We start from the raw sequence: 23,030 nt of genomic DNA on the forward strand, positions 1-23,030 counted from the left end.
TCTGTATATATTTCTACACTATGACTTTGTTATAATACTGTGAAAATGATGATAATGCCCTTTTAGTGTAAGAGCTGTTTGAAAAGATTGCCTGAAATTTCAGCCTGTTTTGTTCGGATGGAGTTTTGCCCTGCCTTGTGTCATCATTAGATAATAGACCAATAAGAAAGAGAATTCCAAACATCTCTGCCAATGACAGCTAGTTTTCAGTTTCCTCCTCCCCATTCAGGCCACTTTCAGACAGTCTGAGCACAATTCTTGCTTAAGCGATTATTCTTTGCCAAGAAGCAATTTTTGTATATTTTTGACCATTTTAATTGAAAACAATTATTTAATATTGAGATGTTGTAAAAACAGCTACATTGAACCTTTTTAATGGTTATTTCACTGCATGGAGCTGACAGAAGCCACCTGACCTGGGTATTCCACAAAGGGTTGTTGCTATGGCAACCAACAGATGTGGAGCATGAAAAAGTGGCCTTAACTAAGTGCGGCAGGATCCTTCACATGCTCCAATCCCTAATCCTGTAGCTGCTCTTGTAGCTCCTCGGTAGGTCCGTCAGTCCAGCCACCAGCCCTGGCCTGCCCTGTCCTGGAGGGGCTCATTGTACCCTTCCCTATTACCCTATAGCACTGTCTGTAGGAAGCCTACAGACCCAAACACATCCCAGATGACCCTTCAGATAAATAAAGCATGTGTTGAACAATGAATGTGGGAGCCTAATTATGGTGGAGAGGGATATGTTGAGCTGATCAGATGTTTGAGCTGGATGTTTTTAATCAGGAACAGGGCATGGCCTAAGGTCTGATTGTAGGGTGTAAATGCAGTTCTAGGTGAAAAGTGCTTACAAGGGAGTTCTGATTTGATGCCTAGATGACTTTCAAAAATGTTTAATTGCAGTGCACAACCGTATCAATTCCAGTGAACGAGCTGTATGCTAAGGAGTAAACACAAACAAGTAGATTACCTTTCCTCTCTGCTACATTGTGGGGGCAGATGTTCTGAAGGGAGTTTTTCTGTTCTTTCCATAAAGTATGTTTGGATATGTGGCCAGTACAGGTCATGGGTGCTCTGGTTGGTGGGCTTGAATCAGAGGGAAAATGTGGATGTTGGCTGGGTAGTTAATGGTTCTCAGCTGTCAGCATGTGTCAGCATGTGACACACCCAGACCCCATCTGAGACTAACCATAGAAAAGGGGGTTGAAATTGTATGGGTAAAATGCTTAATGATTGGGAGAAGGCTATGTTTCTTCCTCCTCCTTCTCTCACATTGTGCTCTGGATGTTTTGCTCGGACAAAGTGTGAAGTTGCTGATGAACGTGGTTTGTGCTAGTTTTCACTTAATAAGAAATGTAACAAAAAACTAATCCTTATTTTAAATAAATTAGAGTATTGGCATTTTACCAGGTAAATTGACTGAGAACACATTCTGCAGCAACAACCTGGGGAATAGTTACAGGGGAGAGGAGTGGGATGAATGGCACTTATTGTAAGAGTAGGGGTGTTAACCCTGGTGTCCTGGCTAAATTCCCAATCTGATACCATCATGGTCACCTAATAATCCCCAGTTTATAAACATATTACCATCATGGTCACCTAATAATCCCCAGTTTATAAACTGGGGATTATTAGGTGACCATGATGGTATCAGATTGGGAATTTAGCCAGGACACCAGGGTTAACACCCCTACTCTTACAATAAGTGCCATGGGATCTTTAATGACCACAGAGAGTCAGGACACCTGTTTAACATCCCATCCAAAAGACAGCACCCTACACAGGGCAGTGTCACCCAATCACTGCCCTGGGTAATTGGGATATTTTTTAGACCAGAGGAAAGAGTGCCTCCTACTGGCCCTCCAACACCACTTCCAGCAGCATCTGGTCTCCCATCCAGGGACTGACCAGGACCAACCCTGCTTAGCTTCAGAAGCAAGCCAGCAGTGGTATGCAGGGTGGTATGCTGCTGGCTAAACTGAGCTGTCAGGGTAGGAATGGGAATACATGTATTTTGGTATTTGTATGTCTTCTCAAGGGATTGTATGGGAACATTGGAGGAAACAAAATCAGCCAAGTGTGTCTTTGCGTAGCTCTCAATAGAAATGGCTTCCAATTTGTCAGCAGGCCTTGAGCACACGGTACCTTTAGAATAACTTTCTGAAGTGGATCATATTTGTTGCAGGAGAAGCTGTTTGTTTACACCTTTTCCAGACAGTTTAAACATTAGATTCTCCTTGCTTTCAGAGCGTGCTGCTGAGAGAAAAGCAAACCTGCTTGAAGTGGCACAGAGATGTAGTGTGTTTGGAATGTGCTCAGTGTTCATTAAACAATGGAGGAGAGGTGCTGTTAGTTTGCTTTGACCTTTTATTGTTCACTCTGGATGTTGACCAATCCTTAATTATCTTGAATAGGGAACATGTAGTAAAATGCTGCCTTCCTAATTCAATGTGTGGAGGGGAGTTTTGCCTGAGTGCTTTAACTGCTGGCTTGTTTAGTCTTGTTTGGTTACCTTGCCTCCATTGCGTGTAGGAAAGTTGTACTTTTTTTTCAGGCCGTGAGTCCTGTGAGAGGATAATTAGTCCACAGCAATAATTGCCTGTAGCCAGGGTTCTGGAACGATGTACAAGCAGTAGTAATGTGGTTTGATAAAAGGACAGGTCATACCAGCTGAACACCAAATGAGCAAGGCTCCTCTCAAAGCAGTGGTTGGTACTTTTACCTTTTCACTTCAGTTTGTTTAAAGTACAGAAATAACAGGTCTCAGGTTTATACAATGTAACAGTTTTATAATGCACTCCTACAGAGAGCACTCTCACTGATGCAGTTAAATTAATAAGATGACAGTTTTGCTGAGAGGTGTTGTAATTTTTCAGGCACACTCCATCAAAATGAATCAATCTCTTTTCCTGCCTCCGAGATGGCTGAGCTCTTAATACTATCTTTGTTTATCTGACATTTGAAAGCAGATTTTGTTTTAAATGTTAAGCACAGCAGGGAATGCTTTTATGAGAATGACCTTGCAGGGAGTGGCAGCTTTAAACCTGTAGTAACTGAAGTGGCCCAGCCTGCCCCTGCTGTCCAGCCTGGAATGTCCAGGAAAAGGTGGGAAATGCAGAGTCATGGCAACAGGGGCCAGAGTCAGTGATGTGGAAACAATGGGCCAACAACATAATCTCTCTCTGACCTTCTTCCATCAGAGAATAACAAGGTTGACTCAGTTCTGAAGTTTTTTATGATTAATAAAACATTCACATGAATGTTGTTCAAAATACATTATGCATCCTTGATCTAAATACATTTAGTCAAAAACCTGCATGCAGATAAGGGAAGGGCTCATCCCCAACAGTAGTGTGATGGTGATATACACTACCGTTCAAAGGTTTGGGGTCACTTAGAAATGTCCTTGTTTTAAAAATAAAAGCTTTTTTTTTGTCCATTAAAATAACATCAAATTGATCAGAAATACAGTGTAGACATTGTTAATGTTGTAAATGACTATTGTTGCTGGAAACAGATGATTTTTAATGGAATATCTATGTAGGCGTCAAGAGGCCCATTATCAATGTGATGTTATTTTAATGTTCAAAAAAGGTGCTTTCTTTAAAAAACAAGGACATTTCTAAGTGACCCCAAACTTTTGAACGATAGTGTATACTGAAAGAAAATATAAACGAAACATGCAATTTCAACGATTTTTTAAATTTTTTAAATTTTTTAATTTCACCTTTATTTAACCAGGTAGGCCAGTTGAGAACAAGTTCTCATTTGCAACTGCGACCTGGCCAAGATAAAGCATAGCAGTGTGAGCAGACAACACAGAGTTACACATGGAATAAACAATTAACAAGTCAATAACACAGTAGAAAACAAAGGGGGAGTCTATATACAATGTGTGCAAAAGGCATGAGGAGGTAGGCGAATAATTACAATTTTGCAGATTAACACTGGAGTGATAAATGATCAGATGGTCATGTACAGGTAGAGATATTGGTGTGCAAAAGAGCAAGTAAATAAATAAAAACAGTATGGGGATGAGGTAGGTGAAAATGGGTGGGCTATTTACCAATAGACTATGTACAGCAGCAGCGATCGGTTAGCTACTCAGATAGCTGATGTTTGAAGTTGGTGAGGGAGATAAAAGTCTCCAACTTCAGCGATTTTTGCAATTCGTTCCAGTCACAGGCAGCAGAGTACTGGAACAAAAGGCGGCCAAATGAGGTGTTGGCTTTAGGGATGATCAGTGAGATACACCTGCTGGAGCGCGTGCTACGGATGGGTGTTGCCATCGTGACCAGTGAACTGAGATAAGGCGGAGCTTTAGCTAGCATGGACTTGTAGATGACCTGGAGCCAGTGGGTCTGGCGACGAATATGTAACGAGGGCCAGCCGACTAGAGCATACAGGTGGCAGTGGTGGGTGGTATAAGGTGCTTTAGTGACAAAACGGATGGCACTGTGATAGACTGCATCCAGTTTGCTGAGTAGAGTGTTGGAAGCCATTTTGTAGATGACATCGCCGAAGTCGAGGATCGGAAGGATAGTCAGTTTTACTAGGGTAAGCTTGGCGGCGTGAGTGAAGGAGGCTTTGTTGCGGAATAGAAAGCCGACTCTTGATTTGATTTTCGATTGGAGATGTTTGATATGAGTCTGGAAGGAGAGTTTACAGTCTAGCCAGACACCTAGGTACTTATAGATGTCCACATATTCAAGGTCGGAACCATCCAGGGTGGTGATGCTAGTCGGGCATGCGGGTGCAGGCAGCGATCGGTTGAAAAGCATGCATTTGGTTTTACTAGCGTTTAAGAGCAGTTGGAGGCCACGGAAGGAGTGTTGTAAGGCATTGAAGCTTGTTTGGAGGTTAGATAGCACAGTGTCCAATGACGGGCCGAAAGTATATAGAATGGTGTCGTCTGCGTAGAGGTGGATCAGGGAATCGCCCGCAGCAAGAGCAACATCATTGATATATACAGAGAAAAGAGTCGGCCCGAGAATTGAACCCTGTGGCACCCCCATAGAGACTGCCAGAGGACCGGACAGCATGCCCTCCGATTTGACACACTGAACTCTGTCTGCAAAGTAATTGGTGAACCAGGCAAGGCAGTCATCCGAAAAACCGAGGCTACTGAGTCTGCCGATAAGAATATGGTGATTGACAGAGTCGAAAGCCTTGGCAAGGTCAATGAAGACGGCTGCACAGTACTGTCTTTTATCGATGGCGGTTATGATATCGTTTAGTACCTTGAGTGTTGCTGAGGTGCACCCGTGACTGGCTCGGAAACCAGATTGCACAGCGGAGAAGGTACGGTGGGATTCGAGATGGTCAGTGACCTGTTTGTTGACTTGGCTTTCGAAGACCTTAGATAGGCAGGGCAGGATGGATATAGGTCTGTAACAGTTTGGGTCCAGGGTGTCTCCCCCTTTGAAGAGGGGGATGACTGCGGCAGCTTTCAATCCTTGGGGATCTCAGACGATATGAAAGAGAGGTTGAACAGGCTGGTAATAGGGGTTGCGACAATGGCGGCGGAAAGTTTCAGAAATAGGGGGTCCAGATTGTCAAGCCCAGCTGATTTGTACGGGTCCAGGTTTTGCAGCTCTTTCAGAACATCAGCTCTTTCAGATTTTACTGAGTTATAGTTCATATAAGGAAATCAGGCAATTGAATTAAATTCATTAGGCCCTAATCCATGGATTTCACATGATTGGGCAGGGTCGCAGCCACTTGGGAGCCAGGCCCACCTTCTGGGGAGCCGGGCCCACCTACTGGAGAGCCAGGCCCAGCCAATCAGAATGAGTTTTTCCCCACAAAATGGCTTTATTACAGACAGAAATACTCCTCAGTTTCATGAATTGTTCAGATGGCTGGCCTCAGACGTTCCAGCAGGTGAAGAAGCCGGATGTCAACCTTTACCTGGCATGGTTACACGTGGTCTGCGGTTGTGAGGCTGGTCGGACATAATGCCAAATTCTCTAAAATGACGTTGGAGGTGGCTTATGGTAGAGAAACTAATATTCAATTCTCTGGCAACAGCTCTGGTGGATATTCCTGGAGTCAGCATGCCAATTGCAACCTCAAAACTTGAGTATACCTGTGGCATTGTGTTGTGATACAACTGCAAATTTCAGAGTGGCCTTTTGTTTCCAGCACAAGGTGCACCTGTGTAATGAGCATGTCAGCTTCTTGATATGCCACACCTGTCATGTGGATGGATTATCTTGGCAAAGGAGAAATGCTCACTAACAGGGATTCAAACACAATTGTGCACAAGAGAGAGGATGGCTGTGAGCTGGAGAGGAGAGGCTGGACCAGGGATTGCAGTTACCTGATTTACAGAACATGACACACTGGCCAGGATTTATGACTGGCAGGCAATGCTCTGAGCATGCTTCTAAATACTGATGCTCTGATGCTCCCAGTCTCTTGATCTGAAGGCAAGGGGATATCTCCCAGAGCAACACAGATTGACCTACCACAGTACGTGCTGTATTAATGATGATTCAATTTCAAATCATAATTACCCATATGTTTAACGATGCACGACTAGTAATTCAATCACAAGAACCATTCATATTGTAGTTGTTGGTATATGATTCCCTAAGCTTTGTTCCTTGTAAGTCACTCTGTACAGTACCGTATGTGTTACTGTAGGTGTACCTAAGGGCAGGGGAAAGCTCTGCCAGGTACATTGTGTTTATATGGCGTCTGTGCTGGTTTTACCGTGTGTGAGAGACAGGAAGAGGGGGTATCCCAACTGTCTGTTAGCCTATGGAAGCAGCAGCACACTGATTTTCATATGCCCATTTGAATCAGTGCAGAGAGGTAAAGCATGTTTGCTCTAGCGCTGTTCAGAGAGGGAGGTCGTAGATTCCGATGTTTGTTTCTGTAACCCCAGCATAGCCGATCTCTCTCTCTCTCTCTCCTTAATTACTGTCACATTACATGATGCTCCTCTCTCCCGCTCTCCTCTCCCTCTGGTAATAGTGCATATTACTCCAATTACGACTTGATTCAAACTCTAGAGTTACTGTAGCACGCACCAGTCAGCTTCAGTGCAGGAGCAGAGAGAAGAGCAACATTATTGCCATAATGGAGTCCTTTTTTGTTTTCGAGGAGATGGATAGCTGTTTTTGACCTTGATTCCATTTCATTTTTCAGAATACTCTCATTTTTTCTAAGCTTTTTGTTTGGCCGATAAATAATAGGAAGGCTGTTTCCAAAGCCCTACAAGTACTCTATATGTGGTCTGATCCATCTTGGATGTGCACCCAGTGGTGTTCGCAGAAGACAGCAGAGCAGTGTTTCCATTAGCCGGATTTTGGCATATAAAAAATGTTAAAAGCCGATAAATAAAATTGGCACAGACAAGCCTGGAGAAGAAGAAAAAATCCCATTTTGAAATAATGCTTGTTAGCCTATTCATTTATGGAAATACCAGCAGATGTAAATACATTTGACCGGTCATGCTTATCAGTCTAGGTTAATTTGCATAATTTATTGGAATAAAATTGCTGTGTGTGTAAATTCACTGTCTTATTTATCACAGGCGCACAGCATACAGATAGATAAAGAGCCTTTGAGTGGACAGTCTGTCAGACAGCTGCTGCTACTGTACAACATCTCAAACAGCATAGGCAATGGAAGGCAAGCTTCATTCATTTTGAGAATGACGCAATTATACATTTCCACAAAGTTTGCTGCTTCTGTATCTTTAGATCTTTTTGTCAGATGTTACTATGGAATACTGAAGTATAATTACCAGCATTTCATAAGTGTCAAAGGCTTTTATTGACAATTACATGAAGTTGATGCAAAGAGTCAATATTTGCAGTGTTGACCCTTCTTTTTGAAGACCTCTGAAATCCACCCTGGCATGCTGTCAATTAACTTCTGGGCCACATCCTGACTGATGGCAGCCTATTCTTGCATAATCCATGCTTGGAGTTTGTCAGAATTTGTGGGTTTTTGTTTGTTCACCTGCCTGTTGACGATTGATCACAAGTTCTGAATGGGATTAAGGTCTGGGGAGTTTTCTGGCCATGGACCCAAATATCGATGTTTAGTTCCCCAAGCCACTTAATTATTACTTTTGCCTTATGGCAAGGTGCTCCATCATGCTGGAAAAGGCACTGTTCATCACCAAACTGCTTCTGGATGGTTGGGAGAAGTTGCTCTCGGAGGATGTGTTGGTACCATTCTTTATTCATGGCTGTGTTCTTAGGCAAAGAAGCAACCTTGGCTGAGAAGCAACCCCACACATGAATGGTCTCAGGATGCTTTACTGTTGGCATGACACAGGACTGATGGTAGCGCTCACCTTGTCTTCTCCGGACAATTTTGTTTCAGGATGCCCCAAACAATCGGAAAGGGGATTCATCAGAGAAAATGACTTTACCCCAGTCCTCAGCAGTCCAATCCCTGTCTGTCCCTGATGTTTTTCCTGGAGAGAAGTGTCTTCTTTGCTGCCCTTCTTGACACCAGGCCATCCTCCAAAAGTCTTCGCCTCACTGTGCGTGTAGATGCACTCGCACCTGTCTGCTGCCATTCATGAGCAGGCTCTGTACTGGTGGTGCCCCGATCCCGCAGCTGCATCAACTTTGGGAGACGGTCCTGGTGCTTGCTGGACTTTCTTGGATGCACTGAAGTGTTCTTCACATCAATTTAACTTCTCTCCTTGAAGTTCTTGATGATCCGATAAAAGGTTGATTTATGTGCAATCTTACTGGCAGCAGCAATATCCTTGCCTGTTAAGCCCTTTTTGTGCAAATCAATGATGACAGCACGTGTTTCCTTGGAGGTAACCATGGTTGACAGAGGAAGAACAATGATTCCAAGCACCACCCTCTTTTTGAAGCTTCCAGTCTGTTTTTCAATCTCAATCAGCATGACAGAGTGATCTCCAGCCTTGTCCTCGTCAACACTCACACCTGTGCTAACGAGAGAATCACTGACATGTCAGCTAGTCTTTTTGGGAGCGCTGAAATGCAGTGGAAATGTTTTTTTTGTATTCAGTTCATTTGCTTGGTAAAAAGGGACTTTGCAATTAATTGCAATTCATCTGATCACTCTTCATAACATTCTGGAGTATATGCAAATTGCCATCATACAAACTGAGGCAGCAGTGTGAAAATTAATATTTGTGTCATTCTCAAAACATTTTGCCACGACTGTACATTTCTAAACAATATTTTCATCTCTGTCACATGAAAACGCTCGCTTTTTACAATGTGTTTTCCTGCTAATTGCATTATGAAACAAACATTTGCACATAGCACACTGCCTTGTGCGCAGTGCTGCACTTATAATGTGAAGAAATAATAGGTTATCAACATTTTAAGTTAAAGATTCTGTGACCTACCAAGGCCTACTGGTTGAATGAATTTAGGATCTGTTGTCCCACAACTGTCCCAGAGTCTGTTGGGAAAAGGTTATTTCTTTCTCGACAAGCTGACCAATAGAATAGGTATACTTTTCTACTATGAGGATAGTAGATTGGCATAGGCTACTGATTTTGCTGTTCATTACAGTTGTTGGCTGAGCATAAGTAGCCTAAATGTGGGCATCGGAATTCGGCAAGAAGGACCACATCCTTGCATCCTGACTTGCATGTTCTGTTAAGATAAATCACATTTAGATTATGATAATTCATGTCATTCTGAGCAAGGTGGGTGGACGTCATAATCAGGTTATTCACCCAATGGGTATGGGTCCAGTAAATTTCTCAAATGACCAGCACCGCATTTTTCTAACTGAAACCCTGCAGCAAAGCTGGCTGACATCATCATAGCAGTGGTCTGAGGATGGGGGGCTGATCTGTGTCAGTCCTACTGAACCACTAACTCTGATTCATACAGCCAGCGGTCAGACACATATCCATCCACATCCCTTATCATCCGCCACAACAATGGTATTATTCACCTTTACCTGCGACCTATGTACTGTATACTGGTATTTTCCGTGTGAGTGAGTATGATCTCATGGTGCATTGTTTGGGCTGAGATGAGAGGAGAGAGCATGTCAGACGCAAGCTGATCTCATGTCTCCAACCATCCTCACTAGATCAGATCACAAACTTACAGTACACACTTACAGTTGAAGTCGGAAGTTTACATACACCTTAGCCAAATACATTTATACTCAGTTTTTCACAATTCATGACATTTAATCGTTGTAAAAAATCCCTGTCTTAAGTCAGTTAGGATCACCACTTTATTTTAAGAATGTGAAATGTCAGAAGTTTACATACACTATATTAGTATTTGGTAGCGTTGCCTTTTAAATAGTTTAACTTGGGTCAAATGTTTTGGATAGCGTTCCACAAGCTTCCCACAATAAGTTGAATTTTGGCCCATTCCTCCTGACAGAGCTGGTGTAACTGAGTCAGGTTTGTAGGCCTCCTTGCTCGCACATGCTTTTTCAGTTCTGGCCACACATTTTGTATACGATTGAGGTCAGGGCTTTGTGATGGCCACTGCAATACCTTGACTTTTTTATTCTTAAGCTATTTTGCCACAACTTTGGAAGCATGCTTGGGGTCATTGTCCATTTTGAAGACCCATTTGCGACCAAGCTTTAACTTCCTGGCTGTTGTCACTTCAATATATCCACATCATTTTCCTACCTCATGACCTATTTTGTGAAGTGCACCAGTCCCTCCTGTAGCAAATCACCCGCCCAACATGATGCTGCCACCCCTGTGCTTCACGGTTGGGATGGTGTTCTTCAGCTTGCAAGCATCCCTCTTTTTCTTCCAAACACAACGATGGTCATTATGGCCAAGCAGTTCTATTTTTGTTTCATCAGACCAGAGGACATTTCTCCAAAAAATACGATCTTTGCTTCATGGCTGAGTGGGCTTTCAGGTTATGTCGATATAGGACTCGTTTAACTGTGTATATAGATACTTTTGAACCTGTTTCTTCCAGCATCTTTACAAGGTCCTTTGCTGTTGTTCTGTGATCGATTTGCACTTTTCCCACCAATGTACGTTCATCTCTAGGAGACAGAACGCGTCTCCTTCCTGAGCTGTATGACGGCGACGTGGTCCCATGGTGTTTATACTTACATACTATTGTTTGTACAGATGAACGTGGTACCTTCAGGCATTTGGATATTGCTCTCGAAGATGAACCAGTTTGGGGAGGTCTAAAAAATAAAAAATAAAATTCTGAGGTCTTGGCTGATTTCTTTTGATTTTTCCATGATGTCAAGCAAAGAGGCACTGAGTTTGAAGGTAGGCCTTGAAATACATCCACAGGTACACCTCCTATTGACTCAAATTATGTCATTTAGCCTATCAGAAGCCTGTAAAGCCATGATGGAATTTTCTGGAATTTTCCATGATGTTTAAAGGCACAGTCAACCTAGTGTATATAAACTTCTGACCCACTGGAATTGTGATACAGTGAAATAATCTGTCTGTAAACAGTTGTTTGAAGAACTTTCTGTGTCATGCACAAAGTAGATGTCCTAACCAACTGGCCAAAACTGTAGTTTGTTCACAAGAAATTTGTGAAGTGGTTGAAAACTAGTTTTAATGACTCCAACCTAAGTGCATATAAACTTCCGGCTTCAACTGTATATAAGACCAAAATCCTATGTACTGGATATTCAGCAGAGATTTACTAAAGATTCAAGATTATCAAGAAAAGTTACTCATTGTTTTAGTACTCTAGTTCTGCATGCAGATAAGCCAGGTAAAGGCTTTGTCTTTCTCTACCCTCTTGACCAAAGGGACCACTCAGGCTTGAAGAGAGGAATCCAAACGGATCCTCCCACAATCTTGAAGAGTGGAGCCAGGGAATCAAGTCAGGATTGGAGCCCGTGACGACCCTGGGTAGGAGTACAACCCAGTCAATGACTGCAGCTATTGGGATGGAGTGCTGCTCTGCTCTCTTCTCTTATCCTCTCGTAGCTCATCCTGCCTTGGCCAAGTCACAAGCTGATTCTTCATGTCTTACAATGTATACTGTATCATCTGAGTGCCAGATCTATTCCCTCTAAGATTTTTTAGACATTACATAGTATATTATAAATCCCTTGAATGTTCTACAATTATTTCCACTAATAAGCTGTGCTCCTTTGAAAGTAGTGTAAGTGGAGCAAGTATCATTTTAGAACCACCAACATAATGATCATAGAGGATTGACTCTGTTTTACTTACAAAATCCTCTGATACTGTGTGTTATGTTGGTTTAATCTAAGGATTTATCCTCAAGATTTAGGAATACAGATTTTTGACCCGATTTGAGTATCAATGGAGGTTTTGTAGAGGTAAACCATCATATTAGCTCAACCAAATGGCTGAGTGGTTTCCACTTAAATGCTCAGGGAGACAGGGGTCTATTTATTGCATGTATCTCAGAGGATCCGTGTGAAGCATTGCTGGAGGACGTTCTACTTTGCTGGGTATTTTTAGCTAGAGTAAAAGGAGCTGCTTTCTCCCTCCCCACTGCGACGAGGGCAAGATTGACCATTTCTGTCAGCATCTGTACCTTCAAATGACAGAGGAAAGCCTATATCCTCTCTGAGTCAGGGTCAGTGGAGACACAACAGACTGCTCCTCGTTACTGTTGGAGACATATTGTCTGTATGCAGGGGTCAAATGGTGAATTTCCTGATGGTTTAATGTTGCTGGTTGCTGAACTGTTGGCCTTATTGATAGTACAGTGGGCCTCCACAACCAAAACCATATTTTATTTCATTTATGCTGTACTTTCAAAGCCGCTACTGATGACCTTACAAAATCCTTGTACTGAATTAGATTTTGTGCAATGCATTTTCTGTAGAGAAGGCCAAACATGGTTCATTGTTCATGGACATAAGGCTAGTCTGAAGATGTATTATTATTGGAAGAGTTTCAATTATTTTCATCACAAAATTAGAGTGAAGGCCTCAGATTAATGGTTAATCATGGTGGTTGTATTTAGTTCAGCACACAAATAGGCCAAACTATGGCTAAGTGTTTTGAAAAAGGAAGTAGGTTAAACAAGGACGTCTTGTCTTGATATGAAAAGACTATTAGGAAGGTATTGTGTTTGATTTTGCCATTACCTTTTGTGTGCAATTGCTTGAGTCTTATGTGCAGCATGTTTGTATGAACGTATAATAGTGAAACAGATAAGCATGTGATTACAGTATGTTTACTACTACAGATTTGCTCTCCTATCCATCCTATTCATACAAAAAAGTACTTTTGGTTCCAAAACCATCTGTGGATGTGGATTCATCTGACAGAGTTTAGTAACTCCTGTCTCGTTTGATATTCAGAACCCAATGTAGTTAAAGGCCTAGTGCCATCAAAAACTAGATTTTTCCACACTGAGGTTGGATTAATACTGTGAGAATTAGGATAATGCCCTTTTAGTGTAAGAGCTATTTAAAAAGATTGTCTAAAATGTCAGCCTGTTTTGGTGAGATGGAGCTTTGGCCTGCCTGGTGATATCACCAGACGGTAAATGTGTTAATAGACCATTAAGAAAGAGAGAGAGTTCCAAACTTCTCTGCCAATAACATCTAGTTTTCAGTTTTCCCCTCCCCTCTCAGACCACTCCCAGACAGTCCTAACAAAATTGCACTTACAGTTGAAGTCGGAAGTTTACATACACTTTGGTTGGATTTATTAAAACTCATTTTTCAACCCCTTCACAAATTTCTTATTAACAAACTATAGTTTTGCCAAGTCAGATAGGACATCTACTAACCGATGTCCTAACATCTACTAAAAAGTCATTTTTACAACAATTGTTTACAGACAGATTATTTCACTTAGAATTTGCTGTATCACAATTCCAGTGGGTTTACAAACACTAACTTTGACTGCATTTAAACAGCTTGGAAAATTACAGAAAATTATGTCTTGGCTTTAGAAGCGTCTGATAGGCTAATTGACACCATTTGAGTCAATTGGAGGTGTACCTGTGGAGGTATTTCAAGATCTATCTTCAAACTCAGTACCTCTTTGCTTGACATCATGGGAAAATCAAAAGAAATCAGCCAAGACAACAGAAAATAAATTGTGGATCACAAGTTTGGAAATTGCTCCCAAGGATGAACCAAATGCCTGAAAGTACCACGTTTATCTGTACAAACAATAGTATGCAAGTATAAACACCATGGGACCAAGCAGCCGTCATACCGTTCAGGAAAGAGACTCGTTCTGTCTCCTAGTGACGAATGTACTTTGGTGAGAAAAGTGCAAATAAATCCCAGAACAACAGCAAAGGACCTTGTGAAGATGCTGGAGAATACAGGTACAAAAGTATCTATATCAACAGTAAAACGAGTCCTACATGGACATAACCTGAAAGGCCACTCAGCAACGAAGAAGCCACTGCTCCTAAACCACCATAAAAAAAGCCAGACTACGTTTGCAACTGCACATGGGGAGAAAGATTGTACTTTTTGGAGAAATGTCCTCTGGTCTGATGAAACAAAAAAATTACTTATGTTTGGAGGAAAAAGGGGATGCTTGCAACCTGAAGAACACCATCCCAACCGTGAAGCACAGGGGTGGCAGCATCGTGTTGTGGGTGTGATTTGCTGCAGGAGGGACTGGTGCACTTCACAAAATGGATGGCATCATGAGGTAGGAAAATAGTATGGATGTGTTGAAGCAACATCTCAAGACATCAGTCAGGAAGTTAAAGCTTGGTTGCAGATGGGTCTTCCAAATGGACAATACTTGCATACTTCCAAAGTTGCTTAAGGACAACAAGGTCAAGGTATTGGAGTGGCCATCACAAAGCCCTGACCTCAATCCTATAGAGAATGTGTGGCCAGAACTGAAAAAGCGTGTGAGGGCAAGGAGGCCTTACAAACCTGACTCAGTTACACCGGCTCTGTCAGGAGGAATGGGCCAAAATTCACCCAACTTATTGTGGGAAGCTTGTGGAAGGCTACCCAAAACATTTGACCCAAGTTAAACAATTTAAAGGCAATGCTACCAAATACAAATTGAGTGTATGTAAACCTCTGACCCACTGGGATTGTGATGAAAGAAAGAAAATATTAAATAAGTCATTCTCTCTACTACTATTCTGACATTTCACATTCTTAAAATAAAGTGGTGATCCTAATTTACTTATGACAGGGCATTTTTACTATGATTAAATGTCAGTAATTGTGAAAAAACTGATTTCAAATGTACAATCATGGCCAAAAGTTTTGAGAATGACGCAAATATTAATTTACACAAAGTTTGCTGCTTCAGTGTCTTTAGATATTTTTGTCAGATGTTACTATGGAATACTGAAGTATAATTACTAGTATTTCATAAGTGTCAAAGGCTTTTATTGACAATTACATGAAGTTGATGCAGAGTTAATATTTGCACCCTGGCATGCTGTCAATTAACTTCTGGGCCACATCCTGACTGATGGCAGCCCATTCTTGCATAATCAAAGCTTGGAGTTTGTCAGAATTTGTGGGTTTTTGTTTGTCCACCTGCCTGTGTAGGATTGATCACAAGTTCTCAATGGGATTAAGGTCTGGGGAGTTTCCTGCCCATGGACCCAAATATCGTTGTTTTGTTCCCCGAGCCACTTAGTTATCACCTTTGCCTTATGGCAAGGTGCGCCATCATGCTGAAAAATGCACTGTTCGTCACCAAACTGTTTCTGGATGGTTTGGAGAAGTTGCTCTCGGAGGATGTGTTGGTACCATTCTTTATTCATGGCTGTGTTCTTAGGCAAAATTGTGTGTGAGCCCACTCTCTTGGCTGAGAAGCAACCCCACACATGAATGGTCTCAGGATGCTTTACTGTTGGCATGACACAGGACTGATGGCAGCGCTCACCTTGTCTTCTCCAGACAAGCTTTTTTCCAGATGCCCCAAAGAATCAGAAAGGGGATTCATCAGAGAAAATGACTTTACCCCAGTCCTCAGCAGTCCAATCCCTGTACCTTTTGCAGAATATCAGTCTGTCCCTGATGTTTTTCCTGGAGAGAAGTGGCTTCTTTGCTGCCCTTCTTGACACCAGGCCATCCTCCAAAAGTCTTTGCCTCACTGTGCGTGTAGAATCACTCACACCTGCCTGCTGCCATTCATGAGCAAGCTCTGTACTGGTGGTGCCCCGATTCTGCAGCTAAATCAACTTTGGGCGACTGTCCTGGCGCTTGCTGGATTTTCTTGGGCGCCCTGAAGCCTTCTACACTACAATTGAACCGCTCTTCTTGAAGTTCTTGATGATCCGATAAAAGATTGATTTAGGTGCAATCTTACTGGCAGCAATATCCTTGCCTGTGAGGCCCTTTTTGTGCATATCAATGATGACGGCACGTGTTTCCTTGGAGGTAACCATGATTGACAGAGGAAGAACATTGATTCCAAGCACCACCCTCCTTTTGAAGCTTCCAGTCTGTTTTTCGAACTCAATCAGCATGACAGAGTGATCTCCAGCCTTGTCTTCGTCAACACTCACACCTGTGTTAACGAGAGAATCACTGACATGATGTCAACTGATCCTTTTGTGGCAGGGCTGAAATGCAGTGGAAATGATTTTGGGGGATTCAGTTCATTTGCATGGCAAAGAGGGACTTTGCAATTCATTGCAATTCATCTGATCACTCTTCATAACATTCTGGAGTATATGCAAATTGCCATAATACAAACTGAGGCAGCAGACTTTATGAAAATTAATATTTGTGTCATTCTCAACTTTTGGCCATGACTGTATTTGGCTAAGGTGTATGTAAACTTCTGACTTCAACTGTAGCTAAAAAGCGATGTTTGTTTCTTTTTGACTATTTTAATTGAAAAAAATCACTGTATGGTACTTCATTGTTACCCAGAAATGATATGATGTTGAGATAAAAACATCTGCATTGGACCTTTAAAAGATATGGGTCATAATTTGATGCTGCATGTTCTGAGGATAAATCTGGCCCTTATCTGTGGATGTACTGTATTTATGATCGTGGATTAATGCCTCTCCTTCCAGGCTGTTCTTCACACCTACACTCTCTTCCAATTTTAGATGTGTTACACTCAAATTGATAAGGCTACCGGCCTTGAAATCAGAGGAAATGAACACACCTGACCTTGACTTTCTGCCATAGTTAAGTGCAAATGTTTGTGGTAGGTTGTGTTAATGTTTGTGGTAGGTTGTGTCGTAGTCATGGGGCTTGAATATTATTTGCTCTTGAGAGTTGGTGTTGGTATGATATGGATTTAATCAGATCTGGATGTAATATATATTGAACACAAATATAAACACAACATGTAAAGTGTTGGACCCATGAGCTGAAATAAAAGATCCAAGAAATGTTCCATACGCACAAAAAGTCTTTCTCTCAAATGTTGTGCACAAATTTGTTTTCATCCCTGTTAGTGAGCATTTCTCCTTTGCCAATATAATCCTTCCACCTGACAAGTCTGGCATATCAAGAAGCTGATTAAACGGCATGATCATTACACAGGTGCGCCTTGGCTGTGGACAATAAAAGGCCACGCTAAAATGTGCAGTTTTGTCACATAACCCAATTCCACAGATGTCTCAACCATAAGCCGCCTCCATTGTCATTTTAGAGAGTTTGGCAGTATGTCCAACTGGCCTCACAACTGCAGACCATGTGTAACCACACCAGCCCAGGACCTTCACATCCGCCCTCTTCACCTGCGGGATCGTCTGAGACCAGCCACCCGGACAGCTCATGAAACTGAGGAGTATTTCTGTCGATAATAAATACTTTTTGTGTGGAAAAACTCATTCTGATTGGCTGTGCCTGGCTCCCAGTGGGTGGGCCTGGCTCCCAAGTAGGTGCCCCTGCCGAGGTCACGTGAAATCCATAGATTAGGACCTATTGCATTTATTTCAATTGACTGATTTCCTCATAAAATTGCATGTTGCCTTTATATTTTGTTTCAGTATATCAAGTCGTCTTTAGTGGATGTGACTGCAGCTTCCAGGAAGTTATTAGCCCTATGTTGTTCAATCCTAATATAGGTAATGCTACAGACCAGAACGTGAGGGATATCCAATAGAGATTGTCATGTATTATGAGATGACCAACAATAGATCTTCTGTTGACGTTTGCACAATCTCTTATAGTGCACCTAAGCATCACTTCGCTAAGCATCAGAGACGGAGATAGCGAGAGATAGAAACCCCCCCCCCCCTCTCTCTGCCTAGAGTTGATCCCAGGAGACATGCCCTGGGACTGCAGCAGATTGACCTGTCTTTTAATCAGAGGTGGAAAAAATGGGGGGCTAATTTAGAGCACGAGTGGAGAGATGAGAGAAAGGAACCCAAGGAAAGCATTCATCAGCATGTTCTCCTCAGTACATGGAACCTTTCATCCTTCAATCTCCCAGCCTTTCAGAGAAATGCTGATGATGGATTTATGCTCATACCACTTCAGCATGCCAGGGACATATTAGTTTAATTAACAATCATAATGATTAGGCTAGTGTAAAAATAAAATGTAAAAAATTCACTTTTTTAAAATGACTATTCAATGAATTTGAGATTAATGTACAGTTTAGGTATTTGCATGTTCTTAGACAAGACCGTTAGTTTGAGGTCTGAGGATGTTTTAAAACTTATTAGAGCTTGTTAAAATCCTCATCTTAACAATGACTAGGCTGGGATATGGAGCTGGTACACTAATCCACCGTTGATCCTGATATGGCTCTAGTTGTACTATTTACAACTAGTGCTGCTGCCGAGAGGGTTGATTATTTTCGTAAAGCCAGATAAATGCTTTTAAATCTTGAACCCGTATTGTTTTTTGTATTCTTATTTGCTAATAGAGGATGAGCGTTGTTAAGAAATTACATGTTTATGATCCTATTCAAATGGTTTGTGTCTGCCATTTTAAGATTCTGTTTGTCTTTTCTCTACCATGACCTTGTTAAGGTGATTGGGATGGGTGTTTTGTTTGTCTATGTAGCCTAATAAGGGTGTTGCAAGAATACAGAATTTAGTCTAGATTTTGGTGTTGCTAGAATAAAGAATAGAATTGAGAGGTTTCTGTTACTACCTCATTTGATTGTAAACCTAAAATGTTTTATTATGGTGTGTGTACTGAGTGCATCAATAAGGGCTTTCACCTGGTCAGTCTGTCATGGAAAGAGCAGGTGTAGGTCAGGTTATTTTGGTCTAGTGCTGAGCGATTAATCAAAATGTTATTTTACTTTTTTTTTAAACAACCAGTTGACCGACATCGGTTAAATTATTTTAATTCCATTTAGTTCAGGGGTTTTCTGTGAGCTTAATGTGCACATTGCGCAGTTTCTCTAGAGGTAAATCAGACCAAGAACGAACTGTGCGATTTAGTAGGGAGTTGTAGTTTCCAACAGGCCAATATTCTACATAGTTTAGCGCAGAAAGCGTGCCAGTTAACAAATGGAACTGGTACATTTCTTTATTACCTGTATGCAAGAAAATATTCTGCCTATTTTTATATTTAATATAGGGCAGACATATAAGTTCCCTACCTTCTCCCCTTCCACTTGACTACTCCATTTCTGTGGTAATGCTGCAATCAATTGGTTGTTACTTTGTATTGAGCAAACATTCTCATACATTTTCAATAGCTGCATGTGTGACAACTCCACTAGCTTCCCACTGGGCACAGACGTCAATTCAACGTCTATTTACACATTGTTTCAATGGATTTCATTAAAATGTTGTGGAGACAACGTTGAGTCAACCAGTATGCGCCTAGTGGGTTATTTTATTAGTATATTCATAATCACTGCACATTTGTGCAGCTAGTCTAATTGGTTTTGAACACATTTGAGAGGGTTCATCAGTACTGTATGTTATCATTTGACTTTATTTATCCTCTTTTAAGCCATCAAGCAGCTAGCTAGCTGTAAGTGTATATAATAAAACAGCTTGAAGTCATGGCCACAGCGATGTTCCCATTTACCTATAGTCTGAATTTAATTTTGATGGGGCATGAAAAAATATCTCATGCAGTTTACTATTCTGTTATTAGTCTTAAAGCCACCGAATACTTGAACTGCATTGTGGCAGTATGTTGGGGATGTCCCAATTCCACAAAACGTATTGATCAGCTATGATCAAACAAGCTCCAATGAAGTGATCATGTCAGGCCAACATGTCAGGGCTCCCATCTCAGTGCTAGAGGTGTCTGCATCTCAGTGCTAGAGGTGTCACTGCAGACCCTGGTTCGATCCCGGGCTGTATCACAACTGGCCGTGATCGGGAGTCCCTTTTGTCTAAATATTTGACTGGTGCTGTAATGGTCCACCAGGCTGAGTTGCAGACAGTGCCTGGGTGTCCTCATGAGCTCTCCTCTCTGCTATTGTTATTACAACAAATCATGTGACACATACTGTATCCCTTCCAGATGGCTCCTGACTTCAGCTCTTATTAAATTTTCCATGTTTACACTGCCCTCCCAGCTGCTCTTAGACACGTTCCTTCTCTTTGCCGATCTCTAATGTGTTGAGTACTTAACTAACCTAACTTAATACTAGAAGCCCTGTGGATGGAGGAGAGAAAGCCCTGGTAATGGTATAAGAGAGGACAGGGGGCTGGTAATACTATTTTATGTCCACTTTGAAGCATCATGTGACAGGGATACAGTAGAAGCCCATTCATTCTGTATGTTGATATATCTCTGGTTGCGATCTGCTGTCTATGCTGTGTCCTCTCTGCTTAGTAATGGTTCGGTGTCTGCCTGAAAGCAGAGCTAATGAGAAGCTTGCTGCTGTTGAGTGTTTGCCAGAGGAGAGAGAGGAGAGGAACTCTGTGAGAAATGGGTTCTCGCTCTGCTACTGCTACCTCCTACTAACTCTGCTCCATAGTAGTGATTATCCTCCGGGGTTTCCTCGTGTGGCTGCTCCTGAGCTGTTTCTCTTGCTCTCACTCTCTGTATTGCCTACAACAGGAATGGTATCATTTTTCATGCATGATGTATTTATTTGATTCTATAAAGAATATTTTTTACGATGGGTGCCATCACCAATCCATATCGGCGGCAAATGTAGACCGAGCTTTGTGCTTCCTACCCCTGCTAGGTGTATACATACCAAGGTCCCAATGGAATGTCTGCACAGTTCCTGCTTTCACTTTTGATTATCCCCACACAGCTATACTCTACTGCACCCTCAGGCCTGTGTGGCAAAGCCCATACTCGTTGTGTGTGTGTGTGTGTGTGTGTGGGGGGGGCTGGGTTAGCTGAGCATTCTGCAGCCTGTCTAACAAGGAATAACCATACACCTGAGCCACAAAAGTGTTGTAGGACTCCTGTGGCAGGCTGTATGGAGTAGGTCCTATGCAGAGCCATTACCTCTACCTCTTTGTGCTGATGGACTATCAGTAGAAAAGAGGCTCGCAGGGGGGGCTGCAGGAGTAGGAGAGAGTCTCTACTATGAAAGACTGCTAGTCAGGGGGACTGCAGGAGTAGGAGAGAGTCACTACTATGAAAGACTGCTAGTCAGGTGGGACATAATTCACAACCACGTCATTGGAAATATTTTTTCTCTCCCTTTTCTCTGAAATGACTCACAGAACAATTGTATGGAACACACCTCCAAAGTATTTTATTTTTTTAACCTTTATTTTACTAAGCAAGTCAGTTAAGAACAAATTCTTATTTTCAATTATGGCCAAGGAACAGTCTGTTAACTGCCTGTTCAGGGGCAGGGGATTTGAACTTGCAACCTTTTGGTTACTAGTCCAACGCTCTAACCACTAGGCTACCCTGCCTCCCCAAATGGGGAAGCATTTTGTCATGGCTATATCTGGACTCTAAATGGAGTCAATTTGTTTATTCACAAGCACAGCTTCTATATGACCTTTGTCATTAAGAGGAACACAGAATGTCAACTCATTATCCATAATACAGTGTTGCCTTGTATAACATGAGAACATTTAGGGTTGACTGAAAATGTTCTTGTCATCCGGATTTGACAGTGCACTGGGTAAAGGAAAATATTAATTAACTCTATTCTGAACAAAAACATAACTGTTTGAGAGATCCATTGTGAACAGTTTTAACTCCTGGCTAAGGAAGATATACATCTAATAAATGGTGTCATTAGTGGGGTTTTTCTGCATGTTTTCTCAAGTAGGAATAAGAACTACAGTGCATTTCAATCGGTTTGGCCTTAAACAGATGGCATAACACCCACTGGTTTGACTCCGATGTCTGCTTGTAGGAGGAGAGGGCAAATAATGATGATACTCTATAATGTCATCATTCAGGTAGAAGATATAACCCTATTTGGTAAAATACCAAGTTTATATATATTTTTTAATTTGATTTGTTATGGCAAGAACAGCTCAAATAAGCAAAGAGAAATGACAGTCCATCATTACTTTGAAGGTAATGAAGGTCAGTCAATACGGAAAGAACTTTGAAAGATTCTTCAAGTGTAGTTACAAAAACCATCAAGCGCTATGATGAAACTGGCTCTCATGAGGACCACCACAGGAAAGGAAGACCCAGAGTTACCTCTGCTGCAGAGGATAAGTTCATCAGAGTTAACAGCCTCAGAAATTGCAGCCCAAATAAAGGCTTCACAGAGTTCAAGTAACAGACACATCTCAACATCAACTGTTCAGAGGAGACGGGCCTTCATGGTCAAATTGCTGCAAAGAAACCACAACATAAAGGACACCAATAAGAAGAAGAGACTTGCTTTGACCAAGAAACACAAGCAATGAACATTAGATCGGTGGAAATCTGTCGTTTTGTGCAATGAGACAAATGTGAGATTTTTGGTTCCAACCTCCATGTCTTTGTGAGATGCAGAGTAGGTGAACGGATGATCTTTGCATGTGTATTTCCCATCGTGAAGCATGGAGGAGGTGGTGTGATGGTGTGCGGTGCTTTGCTGGTGACACTGTCTGCGATTTATTCTGAAATCAAGGCATACTTAACCAGCATGGCTACCACAGCATTCTGCAGCAATACACCATCCCATCTGGTTTGGGCTTAGTGGGATTATCATTTGTTTTTCAACAGGACAATGACCCAACACACCACCAGGCTGTGTAAGATCTATTTGACCAAAAAGGAGAGTGATGGAGTGCTGCATCAGATGACCTGGCCTCCA

General features: G+C 41.9%; 1 protein-coding gene across 1 annotated transcript in view; it reads left to right on the forward strand.

The window, feature by feature from the left end:
* The window catches only part of tln2b (talin 2b), a 143,244-nt gene that overhangs the window by 44,431 nt on the left and 75,783 nt on the right, over positions 1-23,030 (forward strand). The window lies entirely within an intron of this gene.

Source organism: Oncorhynchus tshawytscha, linkage group LG19 (genome assembly GCF_018296145.1).
Source record: "Oncorhynchus tshawytscha isolate Ot180627B linkage group LG19, Otsh_v2.0, whole genome shotgun sequence".
NCBI lineage: Eukaryota > Metazoa > Chordata > Actinopteri > Salmoniformes > Salmonidae > Oncorhynchus > Oncorhynchus tshawytscha.